We start from the raw sequence: 22,980 nt of genomic DNA on the forward strand, positions 1-22,980 counted from the left end.
GGATAAAAAGCTTATCCAGTTTCCCAATTCAAAAAACAAGCAAAGCAAGGGGGTGGAACTTAAAATAACAAAATTACTTTGTATTCAAAGTTGTCAACAATGCTTGTATTTGATGTCTATTGTGAAATGTCATTTTTAAAAATAAAAAAAATCTGTAGCTCAAACAGTGTTGTTGTAAATGGCCTCTTTTGTTCATATCGTGTGTGTGTGTGTGTGTGTGTGTGTGTGTGTGTGTGTGTGTGTGTTAGTAATGTGTGCTGTTTCCCATCACTGTCTCCCATTCATCCCTCCTCCCAGACTCCTCTGGCCTGCATCCCAGAATTCAGTCATTCCAACTCTCTTCAGCTTTTTTTTTTTTGTAACGGACAATTAATCGTAAGACAAAGAAAAATGGGGCAAACCTATTTTAAAAGGTATTTTAAAGCCTTGGAAAATAGGTCAGTTTTTGTGCCATATGTTATGGGCATATTGTTCAGTTATGCTACTATTAGAAAGGGTTCTCAGAAGTGTAAAGGCCATGTGATTTGGCAGCTGTTATGTTAACTAACTATTCAGCTTCTGTAGCTACAGACCATGTGGCTGAATAATTCCAGTTGAGATTCATGTGTTCAGGTTAACGCTGCCAAAGCATGGTTTTGCATTCCCAACTTTTTAGACTTTCCATGCTAGGCAAATTAGCACATCTTTCATTACTTTGTGGATTAACCTATCTTTCTAATCAATTCAATAGATCAGGGTTAGGCAACCTTGGATCTCCAGCTGGTGTTGAACTACTACTCCCATCATTCCCAGCCACAATTTATTGTAGTTGGGGTGATGGGAGTTGTAGTTCAACAACAGGACTACAACTCTTGAATGAGGACCAAGAACACACTGTAGAATGATGATGCTTGCCTGAGAATGTCTCAGTCACAGCATGTTTGCCCCACCTCAGCTTGAAATAAAGCAAAAGGTTTGGGGGGCTAGCTTATTGGTTGAAGGGCTGGGTGGTGGTGGTGGTGGGGGGGGGGCAGAGCACGCAAGCCATTGCAATGCTGCCTGCCCTGCCCAGCTCTTCACTTAGCTTTTCAGCAGCATCCCTTCCTTCCACCCCCTCCAGAATAGTGTGGCCTTTGCTGGTTGGCCAGGCATGGATTTTTTGCCCCCTCTTGAATTGGTCTGATTGATTGATTGATTTGATTAAGTGCCACGGGAAAAATCATGACCTGAACTATTCTAATCCTTGTAGGTGTAGACAGTCACGGCATCTAAATATCCTTTTCAAGGCCTTCATTGCAACCCTACCAAGTGCTAGTCTGTGGCGTATTTCTTGATTGCCGATCCTTTACTGTTGATGGCTGATCTTAAAAGGCAGAAACTATCCACCACTTCAGTGACTTCATTGTCATTGCCTGTAGCTTCCAGCGGCATCTCGTGGGCCACTGTGTGAAACAGGATGTTGGACTGGATGGGCCTTGGGCCTGATCCAGCAGGGCTGTTCTTATGGTCTTATGTTGTTCTTATTGTCAGTTCTGAGGCTGGTTGCAGTACCCGTTGTATAAATCTTTTCCAATCGCTGTCCTGTATTCTGTTGTCTGGCAGAAGTTCACTCTCCTCCTTCTGTTTTAAGTAACCTGTTTCCATAGGTGTACTCGTTTCTTTTGCCTCTGTAAGTCCCAAATACTCTAGCAAATCACTTATGTTCTTTTTTTGGTTAAACAAATAGCTGCCATCCTCTTCTCTCTCTATGTGTATCCCGAGGTAGTGTGAAACAGCCCTCATTCTTTTACTTCTCACTATTCAGGTGCTTTATTATTTCAAGGCTGTCCTCTCTATTTTCATAACAAATTATCAGATCGTCAACCCAAGTAAGTATATAGGCCCATCTGTTGTCTTTGAGCCTCAAGTATATATAGGCAAGGGTCAGCCTTTCCTTGGGTAAATCCCTCATTGACTAGCAGCTGGTTTAATTTGACATTCCAGGCTCTCACAGCCTGCTATAGTCCATAAATACTTTTCTGCAGCTTACATACAAATTTTTCTTTACCAGATTACACAAATCCTGGAGGCTGCTCCATATAAATATCTTCTTTGATGTTTTCATGTCCATGTGTGATCCACTTGCATTTTCTTTGGTGCAGCAATGCTTAGGGGTGTCCTTACTGAGGTGTGTTTTGCAATGGGAGGAAATGTCTCGCCATAATATTCCCCATATATTTGCAAGAATCCCTTTGCCACCAGTCTCGCTTTGTAATGCTGGACACCTCCTTCTGCATTTTGCTTAATTTTAAAAATCCACTGGCACCCCACAGTCTTTCTTCTTTCAGGTATCATGAAGGATACACAGTATCCATGTGTTATTTTAGTGCAATGATTCTAATTTCTTCTTTTGCAGCTTCCTTCTAGTTTTGTGCTTTAGATGTTATCAATTCCTTTTCACTCGCTTGGAACCTTCCACTCGCAGGTTATCAATTCCTTTCCACTCGCTTGGCTCTTGAAGCCCTTCTCCCTTTGCAATGAAGGAAAGTTTCTTAGGTGGAACTCCTTTACTTTGTTGTGTTGAATGCCACACCCTTTGTTCATCATTGGCATCCTCTTCTGCTGAACCACTGCCAGGTGTAAAACTTGCAGTGGTGCCTTCCGTTTGGTCATATTGCCTTGATTCTTTCTCCAACTGAAAATTGGACTCTAAGTTTGGCAGTTCACTAGTGGTTGGTTGCTCATTTTTACTCAACTAGGCTACAGTGCATATTTTAATTGTTACTGTGGCAAGATCTAAAATCCTATGCCCTTTACATCCTATGGAATAGCTAACAAGTATTCCTTCCTCAGATCTACAGTTGAGGTTGGTCCTTTTGGCTTTGGGTATATAGATGTATGCTTTATATCCAAACACTTTTATATGACTCAAAGTGGGCTTGTTGCCATGTCATAACTCATGTGGCGTTGTTCCTGTGGCCTTTGTTGACAATCTGCTTTGCATGTAAGTAGCAGTCATCACTGCCTCTCCTCAAAATTTAGTAGCCAAACCAGAATCTACAAGCATGCATCTAGTCATTTCCATAAGAGAACAGTTCTTTCTTTCCACCACTCCATTTTACTCTGGAGGATCTGTGGCTTTCTCCCAAACCTGTTGCTCATTCTTGCAACATATTCTTTTAGTCTTTCCAGTACTTGTCCCTTTTCAGTATATAGTCATCAAGGAAAGTAAGAACATATTTATTCCCTCCTGTTGTATTAACTTGCATAGGTCCACAAACATCACTATGAATCAGATCCAAATGATGCTGTGTTTCTCTTTCTTTGCATGGAAGAAAAGCAGTCCATGTTGCCTTTGATCTTATACAGTGTGCACACTTTGATTCAGTGTTGCAGGAGGCTATTTTTGACACTTTACCAAATCCAACTTTTCAGCCTGACACCATTTTGGCATCTCTGTGGCCTAACCTTCTGTGCCACAAATTCAGACCTCCTTTGTGTGTGCATTCTTTCAAGGTTTTGCCCTTTTCAGTCACACACTCTGCTTCAAACAATCCATTCTCTTGTAATACTGCTTTGATAAGCAATTCCTGTTTATAAGTAATTAAACAATGCCTTCCTTTACATTTTACTTTGTATCCCCTTTCTGCACCATATTTTACAGATATCAAACTTGTTTCTAGACTAGGAACATACAATGCTTCTTCAATTGTTAATCCAATGGATTCTCCTTTCTCGTTTGCAGAGCAATTGTGCAGATCCTTTTCCTTCTGCATATATCAGTTTCCCATTTGCCAAGTATATAGGGATTTTACAACTTGTATCTAGGATTATAAATCTCTCCCTTTCTTAAATCAGGTTGCTTGTAGCACCTGAGTCAATGCAAATGCATTGCTGAATTTCTCAGACAGCTTCAAAAACTTTATCTGTTTGCCTTTTGTCTTTATTTGCTTGCCTTTTGTCTGCAAACCCTTTATTCTTCGGACACTTATTCTGCAAGTGTTTGGGGCATCCACAAATAAAACATTTCATATTTCTTTGCAAGGTTCTAAACGTATTTTCTTCACTTTCCTTTGGTTGCTTATCTTTTCTTCTGAGCAAATCAAAGTCCTTTAAATGGTTAATTACAAATTGTAAGTCTGCATCCTCCTTGACTTCCAAGGCACTAGTCACACTATCAAAGCAATGTGGCAAACTATTCAACAGCAATTCTATCAAAACTGCATCTAGCATGATTTCTTCTTGAGCTTGCAGTTGCCTAGATATTTCTAACATTTCATTTATGTGCTTGGATGGATTTTTCTCCTTCTCTAAGTCTTTTATTGCTCAGTTTTCTTACTAGATGCACTTTGGGAACCACAGACTTCTTTTTATATAATCCCTTCAGAGTTTCCCACATACCTTTGCATTTTTTTTTTTTTTTGTCTCTTAGATGCACTAAGATTGGGTCACTCAACACCAAGCGAAACATTCCAGATGCCTTTTCATCTGCTCTGTCCCATTGTTTCTGCTCCTTTCCTGAATCTTCAGGATGCTGGTTGTGCAGAACGCTGCCAAGTCCATGACTCTTGAGGAGCATCTCCATCTTGAAAAACTAGATCTCGTACTCAGGACCTTGCAACTTTTCAGTCATCTGGAATCCTTGTGGTGTCTCCATTTTCAAAGCTTTTCCTCTTTGCTTTGCTTTCTATTTAATTTTCAAGGCTTTTCTCTTTTATTTAGTGGCTTCTGGGCCCATAACCCTTTGTAGGGGAAGAATGGCAGTTCAGTCCCCAAGTAGCAGAACAAAATTAGTTTGGTTAGAATTAAGCCAAGCAAGAGGTCTGGTGAAAGTTCTTTAAGTTTGGAGAACAACAAGGATTTATTTAGAAGTTACAAAAGAATAGGGAAAATTAGCTTAAGGCTGAAAAGGGGAGAGATTAAACAGCCATCTCTGGAGAGACAAAATGGAGACTAACACTGGAAGAACAAAGAGGGGAGGAGTCCAGAACTTTTAACCATGGCCCTACCCCCCGCCCCCATTGGTCACTATGAGACATTGCTTCTGAAAGCTAGTGCTGCCAGGGTCCTAGCTCCAACACACCCAACCAAATGCAAACCAAGGTTAGCATTTGTTCCCTGGATACCGAAGGGAGTGATTGATGCTTGTTGCTGCAAGACTGGCTCTCCACCCCATAGCACCAACTGATGCCTTTAAGAAACCCACAAGTAAGATATGTATTTTTTTCTTGTTATTGCTTCCCAGCAACTGGTGTTCAGAGCACACTAGGAACATAGGAAGTTTGGAGGCAGGAATCTCTCTCAGCCTTCTCTTGGAGATGCCAGTGAAGCAACATGGAACCTTCTGCTCTTCCCACAGTGGCTCCATCCCCCAAGGAGGATATCTTACAGTGCTCACACTTCTAGTCTCCCTTTCATAAGCAACCAGGGTATACTCTGCTAGGTAAGGGGACTAGTCATGCTCACAACCACAAGACCAGCTTACTACCTTTGACCTTGGAGGTAACATAAAGCCACCATGAATCAATTTCTACTGATAGACTTATCCTCCCTGAATGCACCGATCCCCTTTTAAAGCCATCTAGGCTTACAGACCACATCCTGTACTCAGTAATATGTGCAAAAGCTAATCTATAGCAATGATATCTGAACCCTGTAGTTGGGATGTAGAGAAAATGTTTTTCCTGGGGAGGAACCTGAAATTCTCTTTCATATAACACTTTGGAGAAATTTTGGTTCCAGTCTGTAGTAATTAATGCTAGTAAAGACAACGAGCCTATTCTCACAACATGAGCTGCCTGGGATACCTCCTCTCCCAGCTGCTCCAGACCTGTGGAGCCCAACTTCTCTACCCAGCCATTTACCAAGGCAGAATAAACTGATGATTCATTCTACCTTGGCAGGTGATTGTCTGTGTGATTGCTGCTGCCCCACCCCAGCCACCGCCATTTCAGGCAGTGAGTCTGGGGAAGCGGTGGCTTTGCATAGCACAGCGGCTGCTCTACTGAAATCAGCCACTCATCTGCTCACATGGTGCACACTGGGATGCTGGAGGACTTCCTCTTCCCAATCCCAGCTCATTACAATCATGCTGACCATGTGGGCATGTGATGTAATGGAGTCTGAGAGGACAGCTGCTCGTGCAGGAGTAAGGCTTCCTCCCTGCCTTCCTCCCAGCCCTCCTCAAACCTGCATCTATGGTCATGAGAATGACCTCAGTTTCTGGCAAATCTGAAGCTAATATGCTAACATAATTCTGCTCTGGATATCCTGTTTCACACAGGTGGAAGAAGACATCATTCTAAAGAAATTCTGATTAATTTATGTTCTACATTTTCATTCCACCCTTCTTCAAAGAAATTCAGGGTGATACACTTAGCTCCTCCTATTTTACTTTCACAGTGGTACTGTGAGACAGGTTATGATAACAGCGTGTGTCTGGCTTGGCTGAGTATAGTTCTGAATCCAGATCATCTGGGTTTTATTCCTACACTGTAACTATGGTACTACACTTCACTGTGAAGCATATTTTTTCTTGTTCTATTATGTAGAATTTTTTAAAAAATCTGTATTGAAACAATGAATATCCAAAGTCTGGTGGAAAATATCCTTATGTGAATGCTTATAATTCCAGATGAAGTTTGAAAATGGTTAAAGATGTCCCCCTCTCCCTCTCCCTCCACACTTTTCAAAAAACACCAATGAATGATGACAATCACATTTAGGTGACTTTCTGAGTTTTCACTTATTCTCAATATTTGTCTGAGTTTGCTAATATTCTTACATGAATGTTAACATTCAGTAGTTTAGTCATATATTCCTATTACCATGGCTATTACTTACGCAATGTGGATGCCATTTTAGGATATTTACTAAGGTTGAAGAAAGGTGAACGATGGGTCAAATTTAAGGACATAATTTGAAAGTCTACCTCCCTCCCCGCAAAACATCACTTTTGCCATTTTGCCTTCATAGTCACAACAATGCAAAAGAAAAGGGCCAGACATGAGGTAAGTGCAAATTTTAGGCCCTAACAATTTACTGAGGTTTTGTGATGTCACTAAAGCCTTGAGGACTGAGAAATGAACTTCTGTGGGTATGTGTGTGTTTAGGCCCTGTGAGTGGTATTTATTTGCTATCGCTCTGCAAAATATAAGATAGCCACTACTTTAGAAGGTCTCTTACCCAATAAGCATGGATAGAGACCATGCATTGCATACCCAAGATACATCCACAGTGTTTTGTTGGTATCCTCTCATAAGGAAGTTTAAAAAAAAAACCCCAGCAACACCTGTCTTGTAACTCTGCCAAGCAATGGTCTGCCTAGCCTGGTACTGACTGGTAGGGCCATTCCAGGGTCCCAAACAACAAAGATATTTCTTTGCGGTGCTACAAGATCCTGAACATCTGTCCTTCCTGAGTTACTTCAGGGCCTTTGATTCCTTTCGCTTTGTGCTATACTCCAGGGCATCCTAACACCAATGTGAGGAGGGGAAATTTAAGTAACACTTAAAACTAACAATAACATACTCAGTCTGATTGCATTATTGATAATGTCCTTTGAGAGGCAAACACAGGCCCATCTCCCCAAATATCTAGCCATATAAGGCTTATTTTAGAAGCACATCTATTCCCTTTTAAAAGCAACAATATTTTTTTTTCATCACTGAATAGTTGTTGTCTTTTAAAACCACACCTTATTATATTTGCTGCAAATTGCGTAGGTTTGTAGCTATGGTATTTACATTTTTATGAGTCTTTTGGCATTTCAGCCGATGGGCCTCTCTGATTACAGTTTTCACTCTTAACAACTCTTTATTTATATCTTCTCTGACTTCTAATGTCTTTCAGGCCTGACCTAAGTACATTTTACCACATAGGCATGGAATTTCATTTACTCTTGAGAGTCCTGATGACTCATTAGCCAAGATGGATCCCTAACTCTCATTAATGTACTTCTTACTGTAATTTGCAGACGATTAGATAAGTGTCTTTTCCTCCTTTCTTCCAGAGCCCACGCAGTCCTGTGATGAGTCTGGAATGATTATAACAGTTGGATGTTTTAAATAATCCTTTCCTTTCACCCTGCTCATTTTTATGTGTATGTCTTCGTTTCCTTTCTCTCCCTCCTTTAAAAAAAACAAAAACTAATGTGGTTACTTTTTAAGTGGGTAATCATTTCTCACTATGGTGCCTCCAGCTTATACAGAATGGTGCCTCTAATTCCTTTAATACTCTGGGACTCACAACCCATTTCAGGATTCTCTAAACTTTCTGTGTAGGAGCCCACTTATAAAAGCAGCTCAGGAACAATGTATTTTCTGTTTAAGAAATCAAAATATGCATACCATTCCACCATCCTTGATTTCTGGAGCTGTTTTTGATTACTGATTGAAAATTCCCTCTGTTCTTCATTAAAGTCTGAGATTCTTTTTAAATGCTTATTTACGGTGGCAGTCTTAAGGGATTGGCTGTGCATTTAACTGCACAGTTAACTACAGTTCCAAATTTCTTTCAGCATGAGGGCTGGCCTCTCTAGATTAGGTTAGTTACTAGGTGAGTGGCACCTTGCCACATTCATGCTCTACCTATGGATCATTAGTTTGTAAACAATCATTAATGTTTACATGTACACAGCAAGAAAATGAGGCTGAAGTATCCTAACTCCTAAAATGCAATGATTTATTTTCAATATATATTTAAAAAAAAAACTTTTTTCTCTTTTTTTCTTTCCTGGCTTGGAATTGCCTTAGAGCCAAAGTCTGGATGTTTGCATGTCAGCTTGAGTCAATAAGCAGAGAATCTACATTGGAATCTTCATGCCCCACAAACCACAGAAAACAACACAAGCACTGTTCTGCTATGATCCACAAGCTGCTTAATCTAGGGCAATGTTGAAGTTTCCTGAGAAATTTTAATAGAATCATAGACACTCATTTGACTTGCCTTGAGAATGTTCAGGTATTTGTTCCAATGGAGGAATGTTGACACTTGATTCAGAGTTCTCAGTTTCAAAATGTTGATGTCAACCCCAGTTTAATCCACCTTGGCCTAAATCCTGGAACTGTGCAGTGGAGCACATAGGATGAGAAAGAATAGGTCATCCATGATACATCAGGAGCAGGACACAGACTCAGCAGTAGTGGCTGGTGCTGCATTGATCATTGTCTAAATAGAGTCATAGTCAGAGGCAGATCCATAATTGAAAGGACCTGTGCAAAGCACAGGTGGCCCCACTTGGTTGTTCACCTGCCATCACTGTCACTGCCACCTTGCCTTTCTTTGCTGAAAAGTCCTTCCATGGGCCATAGCCAACAGGTACACCTCTAGCATGACTTTAGAGTAGTGTGACCAAAGTAGAGAAGACATGAGCCACCAGTGGCATCCTTATATAGACCTTCTCTATTCAATGAAACCCTCCCAAGTCTCCATGACTGATGTACTTCCCTCAAGCTGAGAACATCATCAGGCATTCAATGAGGTCTGAATTAGGGATGTGCAAGCAGGTTTGACGTTTTCCCACCAGGCCACACAGAGGCCAATTTCTCAGGCACGGTGGCCACCAAATGGCCGCTGTGCCAGAGGGGGAAGGCCCGAACGGGCCAAAGAGCCAGCTGAACAGCCTGTAGAGGCATGAAGGGAGGCTGGCAGGGGGAAGGGGGACCTCTGCAGACCACCACCCCACACACCACCTCCAACAATTCCCCCGAAGGGGGTAGGTTTTATATATATATATATATATATATATATATATATATATATATATATATATACATACATACACACACACACACACACACACACACACACACACACACACGAACCGAACCGAACCAGGGAGCGGGTGTTCAAGGGGGTGCTGGTACCGAACTGGCCCAGTCTTTTCCAGATCCGGTTGGGACTCAAACCAAACCGGACCAGCTAGTTCCATGCACACCCCTAGTCTGAATTAGTCTCATAATTGGGCTCAGGGGGCGGGGAAACACGATTTCCTGATTTTGATGCAAAATAGCTCATTTTTCCAAGCCCAATTCCAAACGCAGCTCTACTTAGAACTTTAAGAAGTATAGGTAGGTTCTCCTGGATAAGATCTTGTAACCCTGTCAGTAGTTAAATCAAGGAATTGAGTGCTATGATTTGGAATACGAATATGACGGATATCTATATGTTGCTTTTCAACAAACCTTCCCAAAGCAGTTTATATAGATAGCGAGATAGATATAAATAAACAAAATGGCTCCCTTTCCCCAAAGGGCTCACAGTCTAAAAAAGAAACATAAGATAGACACCAGCAACAGCCACTGGAGGGATGCTGTTCTGGGGATGGATAGGGCCATTTGCTATCTCCCTGCTAAATAAAGAAAATAACCACTTTAAAAACGTTACTGTTTGCTCAGTTAGCAGGGTGTGATTTTGACACTTTTATTGCTTTGTTTACTGCTTTATATAATGTCTGGCCACTCCATTCCCCACAGTTGTTCATGGTCACATAAAATTAATTCCCCTTAGCATACATTATTACTCTTTCATACATGCAATTATAATGTTTAAAGGTGGTGAAAGCTAATTATTTTCTTCCTTCTTTCAGTCTATTTTTGTTGGTGAAGTAATTCTAGTCTTCGTTCATAACTGAATAGAGTGGGAAGACATTTTTCAGATTAATTGTCATAAATGAAGTGTATATATATCAGTGGCTAATTTCCAGACAGATGTTGGGCTTCATGTCTCCTTGGAAACCACACCCACTCTGACCAAGAAACCTTATCTTTTAATCCTACATATATCTGAGGAGTCTGTGTGGCTAGTCAGTGGTGAGATTAAGGACAACTATGCATGACCAAAGAGGCTCTCGTCTTTCTTTACTTGGTGTGGTCCAGGAGAAAGCTGTGACATTGCATTTCAGGGCTAAAACTTGACTCAGAGGATACCAATTTATCTTTCCTGGCATCTTATCATTCTTCATGAGCAATTGGTGGGTTTTCAACCACTTCAGGTATTTTATTAGCACTGATTTGTATATAGTTAGAATGGATTGTAGTCAACACAATAGGAAATCCATAAATGAATTCTTTCTTTCATGTTCTCCTTCCTCATAATAATAATAATAATAATAACAACAACAACAACAACAAAATGTTAGCCACCCCATAACAAATTGTGGGTGGCTCACAACACAACAATAAAAAAAATCAATAAAAATACGTAAAACACAACAAACAAATTACAAAGCAAAATAAAAAATACAATAAAAACATTTTAAAAACCTTTAAAAAAAATTAAACCAATTTTAAAACAATGTGAACCACCCACCACCTATGTGAACAAGGGAAACATTTTGGCATATACAGCATGAACAAATATAGTTATGCAACGCAGATGCATATTTCGCCCTTTAGCAATATATGAGAAAAGAAAAAGTTTCATTCAAGACCAATTTGGTAAGTTTCAAGCTTTAAAGCTTTTTTGCCAGATAGATTCATAAAAGGCCATCTTCCAATCTCAAACTATTCACTGCCAATTCTGTTGAAATGCTCTCCAGGTTTCTTCTATTCCAGTTTAAATGCCTGAGACACTAACAGGGTGGTGGGTTCTCCTATGGCATAGCTAATTCCAGGGAAACTGTCTGTAATGTGTATTGAGGCTGACCGGTTCTCTGCCTTCTATGATGCCCAAGAGTTCCTGTCAACGGTACTGGGTGGAAATGAGCCTGAATATAGCAAATGTTTGTTACATTTGGGAGGTGGGGGGGGTGTCTGCTGATTGGACCTAACGTTTTTCTCCATCCCTTCTATATAAATTTAGTCTTGGGACCAAACCAACATTCGTTTAACATTAGGGGGCAAGTTAAAGCATGAGAAAAGCTAAAGGAAAATGGAAAGTGGGCAATATAATGAGCATCCTGGAGAAATCCCATCAAGTGCCAGCTTGAACAAATCAAATTCCAAATGGTTTTTAATAAATGTATTACCTCCAAGTATTCGAACAACTTACATGTGTAGAAGCAGAAGATTGCAGAGGGTTGATTACATAGGCGTAACTATAGGGGGGCAGGGGGGGCACGTGCCCCGGGCGCCACTTGGCAGGGGGCGCCAAAAAGTGCCCCCGCCGATTTGCCGGAATTTTTTTTTAATTATTTATTTATTTTTTAGCAGAGCAGTCCCCCTCCCCCAGTCCCAGCGCCCCCCTCCCCATTGGCATTGCTCATCCAGCACTGGGTGCCGCGGTGTCTTCGTAGTCCAAGTCTCTGACTCTCACTCCCCGGCACGCCCTGCCACCCTGCCACCAGTCACGCATGCGTCGAGAGGAGGACACGCACCAGAGCAAACTTCCTGAACAACTCCCTCTTCTGAACAACTTCCTGAACGCCCGAACCAGTTCCCCTTTTTGCTCATTCAAGTCCTTCCTCCCCTATAATCTAACCACGTTTTAACTGAAAAGGTTCAGGGAGGGGGAGATGGGGGGATGTGGAACCTTGGGTTCCACATCCCCCCATCTCTCCCTTCCTGGACTTTTTCACTATGTAATGCAAGCTAATTTAATTATATGTCATCATCAAAATGGATTAGCTGTTTCAGCCCATCAGGAAAGTCTAAACCTCCACCGATTTAATTAACCAGACTGAAAATCAGATGAACAGAGAATGTTTTAATGAAAGGTGGTATATAAATTTAACAATAAGTAAAACTATCATTAGGAGCAATTAGTGATTACTTAAACGTTGGTGCTGCCAAGCAATTTGTAAATAAAACTTGAAGCCCTTTGAAAATAAGCTGGAATTAATTGTAGGTTGGGCAGGGGGTGAAAGTATATACTTCTAAACATTTATTGTTAAATTTATATACCACCTTTCATTAAAAACAACCCCAAAGTGGTTTGGTTTTAGTCATGGATTTTAATTTTAATTGCTCTTTTTGTCAATGTGATGAAGATTAGTTAAATCTGAGTGGTCTTAGACAACCAATGTTGCATCTGAAATGCCATTTCATTTTTTATTGTCATAAATACTCTCCAACCAATTTAAATAGCAAAGGTGTATATTATCGCTTTATTCAATTGCAGGGAATCTCAAAAAAGCAGGATTTGCAACTAAGGCAGTGCATATCTTCTCTAAAATGGCCCTTTTATAGTTTTTCTAACTTTGAAATCGTAACATAAAACAAAGCATAAATGCATAAATGCTTCCCCCTCCATTTGAAACCTTTTCTGGTGTAAATAGCGTGCGGTTTTGGAAAAGGGGAGTCTTTCTTTAACAGCGGGAGAATAAGGAGTCTTTAGCACTATCACCCTAGTCCCTCAAAATACTTTGGAGTCCTTGGTTTTCGTTTTGTTAAAATACAGTCACTCACAAGGGAAAGTCAGGAACAGAACCAGGGCGTGAGGGAGGGACATCATAATCATCATCATCATCATTGCATCATAATTCTGATGTTTGAGATACAAGCCAACTTCACAGGGTTGTTGTGAGGAAAAACCTAAGTATGTAGTGCATTTTGAAATTTTTGGTAATTTTTGTAATTTTTTAAATTTTAAAAATAAAAGTTTTCTGAAACATGTGTGTCAGTCAGATGTATGTTGGGGGGGCGGTGGGGGGGATGCGGCGGGGGGGCGCAATTTCAGTGCTTGCCCCGGGCGCCGTTTTCCCTAGTTACGCATTATCTTATGGTTTAAATTGAGATCAAGTCACAGGAGATATTGTTGCAGATGGAGAGTTGTTGGTTGGTGATCCATTAGGTGAAAGGATGGTGGTTTTGCTAACTACTTAGAGACTTCCTGGTAAGGATAAGTGAAAGCTTCAAGAAGTATCATGCAGAGAACTGAAACTAAACAAGCAGACAGGATTGCTTATGTGGGATTGATTGTCTGAGAGAAGAAGATGCTGCCAGTCAAGCCCCAGTATTTTGATATTGGTCAGGCTTATGTAGGAGATTTCTGCTTACACACACAGGTATACTAGATTAACCAATAACTCATACTAAGAGATTCTCCTAAAGTCTATAAACTGCTAGGCAGGCTAATTCAACAAGAACATGATTTCTACTTTGCACGCTGTTGTATTCTATGCAGTATATTTTATCTTTTGTTATTTATGAATACAACAAAGAATATTATATACCACTTTTCAACAAAAGTTCCCAAAGCGGTTTACATAGATATAATAAATAAATAAAATGGCTTCTAGTCTCCAAATGGCTCACAATCAGTTTAGAAGTTTGTCCCACTGGAGAATCCTATAGAGTGTGTGGGGGCTGGAGTCAGAAAAGAAAAGGGAGGGAAAGGAGGATAAAGTGGAGTTGTTTCTGAATAAACCTTTAGTTCAATCTATATAAGATTACTTTGTGTTTGTGAGAGAAACAGCTATAAAACATTTGGTGACAAAATGTTGAACCAGCTCAACATGTGAGCCTGCAAAGCTTATGAATGTTCCTGCAACTTCATTTCATTGTATTACTGAGCCTACATTCCTGTACTAATTTCTACTATTGCTGCTGTTGATTGTTTCTCCAGATTCATGACCTGCACAACCCTGGAAGGTACTTTCCCCTTATCAATCCTTGATTCTGTTCACTAGGTGCCCACTGCAGCATGTCTCAGGTGCCATCACCACCGACCTTTTTTCTTCTCCACCCCAGGAGAACCTGCTCTTCCCTGGAAGCAATGGAGGTCTTATTTCTGCAATTACCCCCTCACCATAAAGACCCCTGATTTTACTCCAACAAAGCAGAAGGCAATATTGCTGAAGGCCAAAGAACATATAATCATTTGTCCTTTCCTACCAACTTGGAAGGGGATGTTAATTCTTATGAAGTTGCTCTTCAAGCCTTTGATGATCATTTCAACCCTACTTTGAATGTGATTGCTGAATGTTACAGGTTTCTCTCTCTTTGGTACCCCCAAACCAACCTTCTAAAATCCACACTGTTCAGTCTAAATCCTTCCAAACTCATATCATATCAAACTCAAGTCTAAATCCTTCCAAACTCTTCTCATATGGCAGTGCCCTGGAAAGTGGCAGCACAAAAAATGAAGAGCTACCATTGCTACCAGTGTGGAGACTCTGCCCACAAAGCTGAGTTTGCTCACTGTCCTGCACGGAAGGTCACTTGTAACAGGTGCAAGAGAAGGGGACACTTTTCTAAGGTTTGCAGGTCTGCTGTCCACTCCCTGACTGATTCACTATATGATAAAGATGAGGCAATTCAACCACTTCCTGACTGCATTTTAAGTGTGACAGAATCAGGAGCCTGCTTCTTCACATTGTCAAGTTAAATTTAATGGCCATGAAGTGTGGATGCTGGCTGATTCTGGTTCACCGTACACTGTTGTTTCCCATCTACTTTACAAGAAACTCCTTACTAAATCAGATCTGTACCTGCAGCCTTCAGAAATCAATCCATGGGGACTGGAAGTTCCCCTATTGCCATAAGTGGATACTTCATTGCTGAACTGGAATACAAGGGTTGTACTGCAGAAAGGAAAGTGTATGTGTCACAAAAAAGAGTCTCAATATTGGGCTGGAAACATCAGAAATATCTATAGATCGTGTTAGCCCCCAAAAGCACAGAACCTATATTACAGATGATGGAGTATCCATATGCTGATATGATTGCTGATTTCTTGGATGTTTTTACAGATACTCCTGCCACTGCCATACATTTCAAATATAAAATTCAGATCAAGGCCAATGCAATACCTGTACAACACAAAGTGAGGAATGTACTCATAGCATTGCACCATCCACTTAGAGAGGAGCTCTTAAGACTACAGCATGCTGACTAGGGATGAGCCCGAAGTGTTTTGGCTCCTCTTTGGAGAAGTGCCAAAATGCTTTGGATCCCTGGCCCTTTGGCTCCCTGGCCCCTTGGCTCCCTTACCCCACTGTGGCTTCCTGGCCCCTCAGCTCCCTGGGGCAAGGGGTTCCCTTAAGGGGAGGTGGGCCGGTCCTCCAAGCTCCTGCCCGCCCACCACAGTGCTGTTGAAGCAGAAATACTTCGATGCAAGCAGCAACTTCTGCCGCTTGCCCCTTTAAAATGCCGTGTCATGGCGATGGGATGATTCCCCCAGCATCCCTCGTGCAACATCAGCATGTCGACGCCATTTACATGCCTATGCCACACAAGGGATGCCAGGGGATGCATCCCATCGCCGCAGCATGGCATTTTAAGCTGCCACTTTCACTGAAGTATTTCTGCTTCAACAGCACTCCGGTGGGCCAGCGGGGGCTTGGAGAACAGGCAGGTAGGACCTGCCTGCCTCCCCTTCAGGGAACCCCTTGCCACACTTGGATGTGCACCAAAGCAGTTTGGTGCACATCCCTAATGCTGAAATCATAGAGCCTGTTAATTAATCAGAATGGGTTTCTCTCATTGTTTTTGTGAGCAAGTCAAATTGTATACTTTGGATGCATGTAGATTTAAGAGATATGCACTCCAATATGTTAGTGGATTGTCATCCATTAGTATCAATGAAATGCTGCTTAATCTGAAGGAGGCCTCAGTATTCACAGCTTTGGACTTATCTGCGGCTCATCATAAAATTCCTCTGCTCAAAAGTTCTCGCAAATACACAGCCTTCATTATCCCAGAGAGTCTTTTTCAGTAGAAAATACTGCCCTTTGAATTAGCCTTTGCACCTTTGGTATTTGAAAGAATGATGCATGCAATTTGGGGAGCTACGGATGGCATCACTTACTTTCAGGATGTGTAACATAGGCACACTATTGCTGAAAGCCCTGCTCTCACTTCTTTTGACACCAGTAGGCACACTATTGTAACCACTGATGCTTCTGAATATGATTTGGGTGCTGTCTTGACCCAACAAAAAGGCGACACAGAAGTTAGTTGCTTCCGCTTCCAGAGTGCTTACTGCATCAGAGAAGATGTATTTGGTATTTGGTCATTGAAAAAGAAGCTCTAGCATGTTTCTGGGCAGTGAGACACTTCAGGACTTACTTGTGGGGCAGAAAATTCACTTTATGGTCAGATCATAAAACCCTATCTGTTTTATTTACTACTCGAGGATCAAGTCGAGCAATCCCAAGAATAGCCAAATGGATCACCAGACTTCTGGATTTTGATTTCCGGGTGGAAAATCTTCCAGGTCTTTGGAATACAACTGCAGATAGTTTATCTCAACTTCCACTTCCAGGCCATGAGAAGATACCAAAAGTCGAGATGAAGGAGTAGCAATTGTGCAAATACCATCATGCACTCATTGAGTGATCACGTCTTCTGAATGGAAAGCAGCCCTCAGTGCTAATCAAGTGCTTATTGAACTTAAATCTTACATAACTAATGGATGGCCACACAAAAACAAGGTACCTGAACATCTTCAACCATACATGCCCCTAGTGAGTGAGCTGTCTCTTCTCAATCAGCTGAGGACTGATCGTTGGGTGGTGCCAACCTCCTTACAAGAAAAAGTGATCAAAATTGCCCAAAAAGGTTGCCTGAGCATGATCTTTTACTAAAAAGAGAATCAGAGATAGTTTTTGTGGCCAGGGTGTAGACAAACACATTGAAGAATTAGGAGACGTATACGTGACCGGAGACTGCCTAAAAGACTTCAAGACTTTGTCACTGAATTTTAAATCAATTCAATTCTGGTTGTTATAAAGGGGAGGGATGTGTTGTATTCTACCCAGAATCTTTTTTGTTTTGTTGTTTAGAAGTTTGTCCCAGTGAGGATCCTGGAGAGAGTAGCGGGGAGGAGTCAGTAGGAAAAAGGAAGGAATGGAGAAGGAGAAAATGGAGTTGTTTCTGAATTAACTCTTAGTTACATCTTTATAAGACTACTTTGTGTTTGTGAGGGGAGCAGCCATAAAACACATGACATCAAAACCCATGATGCCCTTGTGGAAATGCAGGCAGGATGAAGGTAGAGGCAGCCTTAGCAAGCAAGACCTTCTATGTACAGACAAAGTACCCTAGGCAGGAGCTACTAAATCTGCCAGCAGGCTCTTCTTGCTAGGTGTGTCTGGGAGACTAAGAAACCAGGAAGAAAGCTGGCGAAGGTGAGGCTCTTACATTCTGAGACAGGGCAGGGCTGAGGATCTATTCCTGCTAGCCTGACCCTGTGAGACAAAAGCTTTTATAAACCTCAGCGAAAAGCTTCTTGGCCCTGATGTGCCTTCACCAAAACAGCAGTGCCATTTGATTGTTGGTGGACAACTTAAGGGTGCTGATCCAGCGATCTCAAGTAGCTGCTAATCCCAGGGTCATCACAAACTGAAATGCAATATTTAAACAACGCTTCAGTGTTCTGCATGTGGAGCCTATGAAAGGTTAGTGGGAAAACAAACAGTGCAAAACACAATTATGTAAGTTAATTTTCTAGTTTTTTTAAAAAAAAATTACATAAATGAAGTTCAAGCAGAGGGGAACAGCAAAATCTAAGCCCCTTTCTAGACTATTATCGCTTTGATAAGGATTTACAATTGAAAATGCAATGCCCAACAATGCTTGAAGGATGAGGTCATTCCTTAATTATGTTAGTGTGTAGTGGATATACATCAATCCTACATCTTCATATATTCAGAATTTACTGTGCCCCTTCCTTGACCCTGACATTTTTTTTTCCCAGGCAACAGAGAGGAGGAGAAATATTCAAAGCAGATTTTTCTCTCTGATATTCACTGGCAATTCAAATACAGATGACAGTGCTTCAGCACAGTCTTATTTCTAGCTATTTGTCAAGCACTGTGGCTGCTACAGAAAGTGTCCTGGAAGATGTCTATTTGCTTTCAGCTGCGAAAGGGAACAATGACACGCCCCAACCCAGGCAAAAAAGAATCAAGGACAATGCAAAACAAGCTGGTGAAAATGTATTTATTTGATTATACTTATATCCTCTTCATCCCTCGAGGCTTAGGACAGCTAGCATCAGGGATCTCTCATCCAGGTACATCTGCTTAGCTTCAACAATGCTCTCAGATCATTGACTAGACCCATGCCATAAGTTTCCACCCTGGAGAGATTGAACATTGCAATTCTTCAGAAAAAAAAACAGTTCTATGTATGCATGCTGAGACATGAAAAGCTCTCAAGTGACTTTGACCACAGTATGTCCTACATGAAGACTTCTGAGATACACACAGGGGTTTAGCTAGGGGAGAGGGGGCCCGTGTTTGGCCCTCTCCCTGGCAGCCCTTCAGAGTGAGGGAGATAATGATGAAAATAGGCAGGGGTGGAGCTGAGGGCCCTCGGGAGCTGGAGGACTGGGTTCTTTGAACCCTTTCGCTCAACTATAGCCACACATCTGGGTATACATACCAAAAGAATGAGCTTTAAATGACTGGGGGTGAAAGCCTGTAACCTCTTGAAGAAATGTAGAAGAAGGATGCCAGAAGAAGGATGTATACACAAGCACAATTACTGATACCCCAAAATGGCAAGGGGCACTTCCAGATGGCAAAGAGGATTTGGGGGAGAGGTGCAGAACAGTCACTGAGAAACTGGGACAAGGGGGCGGTGGGTTGGTGTCTGGGTGGGTGGGAGAATTGATGGTCCTCTGGAAAAATTGATGCCATATCATTTCTGCATGGCTGCGCTCAGAGCCTAGGGCGGATCTAATGCAAATTAATTGCAGCTGGTGTTTCTGGGAGCTGTTACCTGCCTGGAAAGGTGGTACCTGGTGAAGCCATGTGACTGCCACCTTTGGTCTTCGAGGACTGGCCTGTGTGTTATGTATCCAAATTTAAAGAGAAGGGGGATTTATGCATGTCGTTTTTGATTGCTGCATTTAAAAGGGCAGTCATGAAGAGCAGTCATGCAGTGCAAACTCATACCCCACCATTGGATAGAAGCCTATGAGCAGCAAGTTGACTCTCCCTAGGAGAGGGTCTGCTTGCCACGGTGGAAGCAAACATCCAGTAAAATGGCTTGTTGCTTCTTGGTGTGAGGATCCCTGCATACCCCTTGTGGGAGTCCTCTTTTAATCTCCCTGGGTAAAGACAAACTGTCTTCCTTAGTTTTGTATGTATGTATGTAATTTATATACCACCCTTCCAAAAATGGCTCATGGCAGTTTACATCAAAATAAAATACAAAACAATTAAAATCAACATTAACATTACAATCATTAAAAACCACATTGAAATTTAAAACCATGAATCTAATTAAAAGCCTGGGTGAGTGAATGTGTTTTCAGTACCTTTTTAAAAGCTGCCAGAGATGGGGAGGCTCTTATTTCAACAGGGAGTGCATTCTAAAGTCCAGCAGCAGCATGGAGAAGGCCTGTTCTTCAGTAGCCACCAAGATCTCCTAGTTGTGGAGGAAGGGACCTGAGGCCCATGTCCTCCCTCCCCTGGGAAGAGAGGATTGGGACCCTCTCTTCTTTTACTGGTTAAAGTACTTTTACTGGCTAAAGACAGACTATACAAGTGTTCCCTCTAATTTTTTCCATATGTCCACAAAATGAGTTATGCCCAATGCATCAATATCAAGGAAGTGTATGCACGTGCATTTAGACTGGAGCCACATGGAGAGATGATGTCAAGCTTTTTGCTGCTGATAGCTTCAGCACCCAGCCATTTTGCCCTTGTGTGGGAACAGTTCTCTTTAGGAGGTTGTTTCACATGGGAAGGAGTACCCACACTCTGGTTAGTTAAGAACGTCTTTGCAAGTAATGTTTATTAATAAAGTGGCCCTACTTTGTTCCAGTTATGCATGTCTTGTCTTTTTTGGAGTATCGGTGCAATTGACAGAGACAGACATCACATTTGTAGGACAAAATGTTATTTCTTTAATTAACTGAACAAGAAGAAGGTTACCCTGTCGGAGTTACTGTAGATGTATTCCTGATGGAACAGGGGCGTAGCAAGGTTGGAGTGGGCCCAGAGACAAGATTTTAAAATGGGCCCCCCCAAAGTCCAGGGCCTCCGCACACCCCAGGCCCCCAAGGATTTAAGTCTGATATTCCAAAATAAGTATGCTACCTGCAAATACATTTCACTGAATACACACACACACGTCACAATATATAGTGATATACATTGAGTACTATACATTTGTATTACTTTTAATGCCTAGAACACACTAGAAAGATGAATGATTAAAATGGGCCCCTCGCTGCAGATTAGCAAAGGAGACTTTCAACCATGCAGGGTGAACCTATGTTTGTTTTCTCAGAATTCTGAACAAATTCAGTCAAGTTTGATTCCAGGAGGTTTTTCACAGGAGGCTTTTAAAGCCCTTTAAGACACATCTCCTCTGGAATGGAGGTGCTGCATTCACATGTTGGCCAGATTTACCCTGAAGTCCCTGCAAGTTATTGGGGAGCAGTTCACACACAAGAAAAATAAAATAAAAGCACAAGACATGCTTCACAGTTCTCACTCAGACCTTCTGGGCTGCAAAACAACTTGAACATAAGTGCATTTATAAATGAATGAATGAATAAATAAAATTAATAAGATACTGTTCCAGAAGTTTTTGCAATTTTCTGCCATGAAACAAGCCACTTATAGGACTTTTTAGATAGTTTTTTTTAAGTCAGCAAATTTTCCAAGCTGTTTCAAAATAAATATTCAGAGACTTCTCGGTCCCTCCCCCCCCCCATATCCAAGCCCTATGGCAAGCAGATCCCTATATATGGGGGGGTGGGCGGGAAAGGTAACCACAAAAAGGAGTTCACACTCTACCTGGCAAATGCTGGTCTGGGTTAAGCAGTGCAGCAAGGGGTCTTCTGCTGCAGAGAACACTCTGGCTGCCTCCTCCTTCCTGGCTGGCTTGGGCCCTACTCGAGTTCAGGCTTCACTGCGGCCTACACGGAGGCCTCCGTGGAAGCCCCGCCCACCCGCCGATCAGCTGAGAGGCAGGAGAAAAGGAGCTCTTTGCAGCTTGCCTGCTGCTTCGATTGCGGCCAGGAGAACAAGCAAGAGAGACGGCGAAGAGGGCAAGTGGCTGAGGGGCCTTGGGGCTGGGCAGGGGGCAATGGGGAGTCATGTGAGGTGCCCCTGGGGTGCCCCTCCAGGCAGTGGGGCCCCCAGACAACTGTCTCCCCTTGCCCTATCATTGTTACGCGCCTGTGATGGAACTCTGATGGAAGTCATGCTGTGCCCGGGTGCAGCGTCTGAGTCTCTTGCATTTTAAAAGTGGTGTGCTCTTTCATCACTATGCCCCTTTCTGCCTTGCTGTTGGGGTGATGGAAAATGCTCCCTGGTGTATCTTGAGAAAACTGCTCTCACTGCCTACACTTCTCTGGTGCTGCACTGGCCCATCTCTTCCAGAACAGGGACAGGAGCTGCTTCCCTTCCTTGCTTCTGCATTTGGCGGTGGCGGCTGCTTTCATTTGCCGGATGGGCTGGCAGATCTGGATGGTCCAACAGCAGGACATCTCCACTTGACTTGCAGATGTTGCAAAGTTGTAAAGATGTTGCAGCAGGCTACTGTGGCCTGTGGAACAAGCTTCCCCTCCACATCCAGAAAGGTGTAGAGGGAACTGCAATGTAACTTGAGCCTCCCAAAAGCCTGCTCCACAACCATTTTTACACTGCTGTAGTGGAAGTTGAAGTTCCTCTCCATGGCGCTCTGAGGTGCATGGTAGGGGGTGATGAGCCACTTCTGGAGGCTGTATCCCTGGTCTCCAAATATCACAGGCTTGACTGCAACACTGCTGACAATGATGGGCGGTGTCAAAACAAAGGTCCTAGCCCTCAGTTTCACTGCAAGTGGGGACATCCAGATGATCACTGTGTTGTGTCTTCTTCCAGACACCGCTGCATATACGACCATGAAACACCCTATAGCAGGGATGGGGAACATTGGCACTCCAGCTGTTTTTGGACTACAACTCCCATAATCCCCAGCCACAGAGGCCAATAGCTAGGGATTATGGGAGTTGTAGTCCAAAAACAGCTGGAGTGCCAAGGTTCCCCATCCCTGCCCTATAGAGTCCACCAGAACTTGCAGGGTCATGCTGTAGTAGTGCTTCCAGTTGTAATATTCAGCATAACAGCCAGGGGGTGCCAAAATTTCAATGTGCAAAAACACCTCAGAAGGCCTGGAAAATCTTTCTCCTGGAACC

The 22,980-nt window shown here is 42.3% G+C and overlaps 1 long non-coding RNA gene across 1 annotated transcript in view; it reads right to left on the bottom strand.

Moving 5' to 3' along the window:
• LOC128325175 (uncharacterized) overlaps positions 1–15,342 on the bottom strand; it is a 50,702-nt gene extending 35,360 nt beyond the window's left edge. Inside the window, exon 1 of the long non-coding RNA XR_008307299.1 lies at positions 15,329–15,342. This is a non-coding gene — a long non-coding RNA (uncharacterized LOC128325175). The remainder of the gene's footprint in view (positions 1–15,328) is intronic.
• Positions 15,343–22,980: the final 7,638 nt, after the last annotated feature.

Source organism: Hemicordylus capensis, chromosome 4 (assembly GCF_027244095.1).
Source record: "Hemicordylus capensis ecotype Gifberg chromosome 4, rHemCap1.1.pri, whole genome shotgun sequence".
NCBI lineage: Eukaryota > Metazoa > Chordata > Lepidosauria > Squamata > Cordylidae > Hemicordylus > Hemicordylus capensis.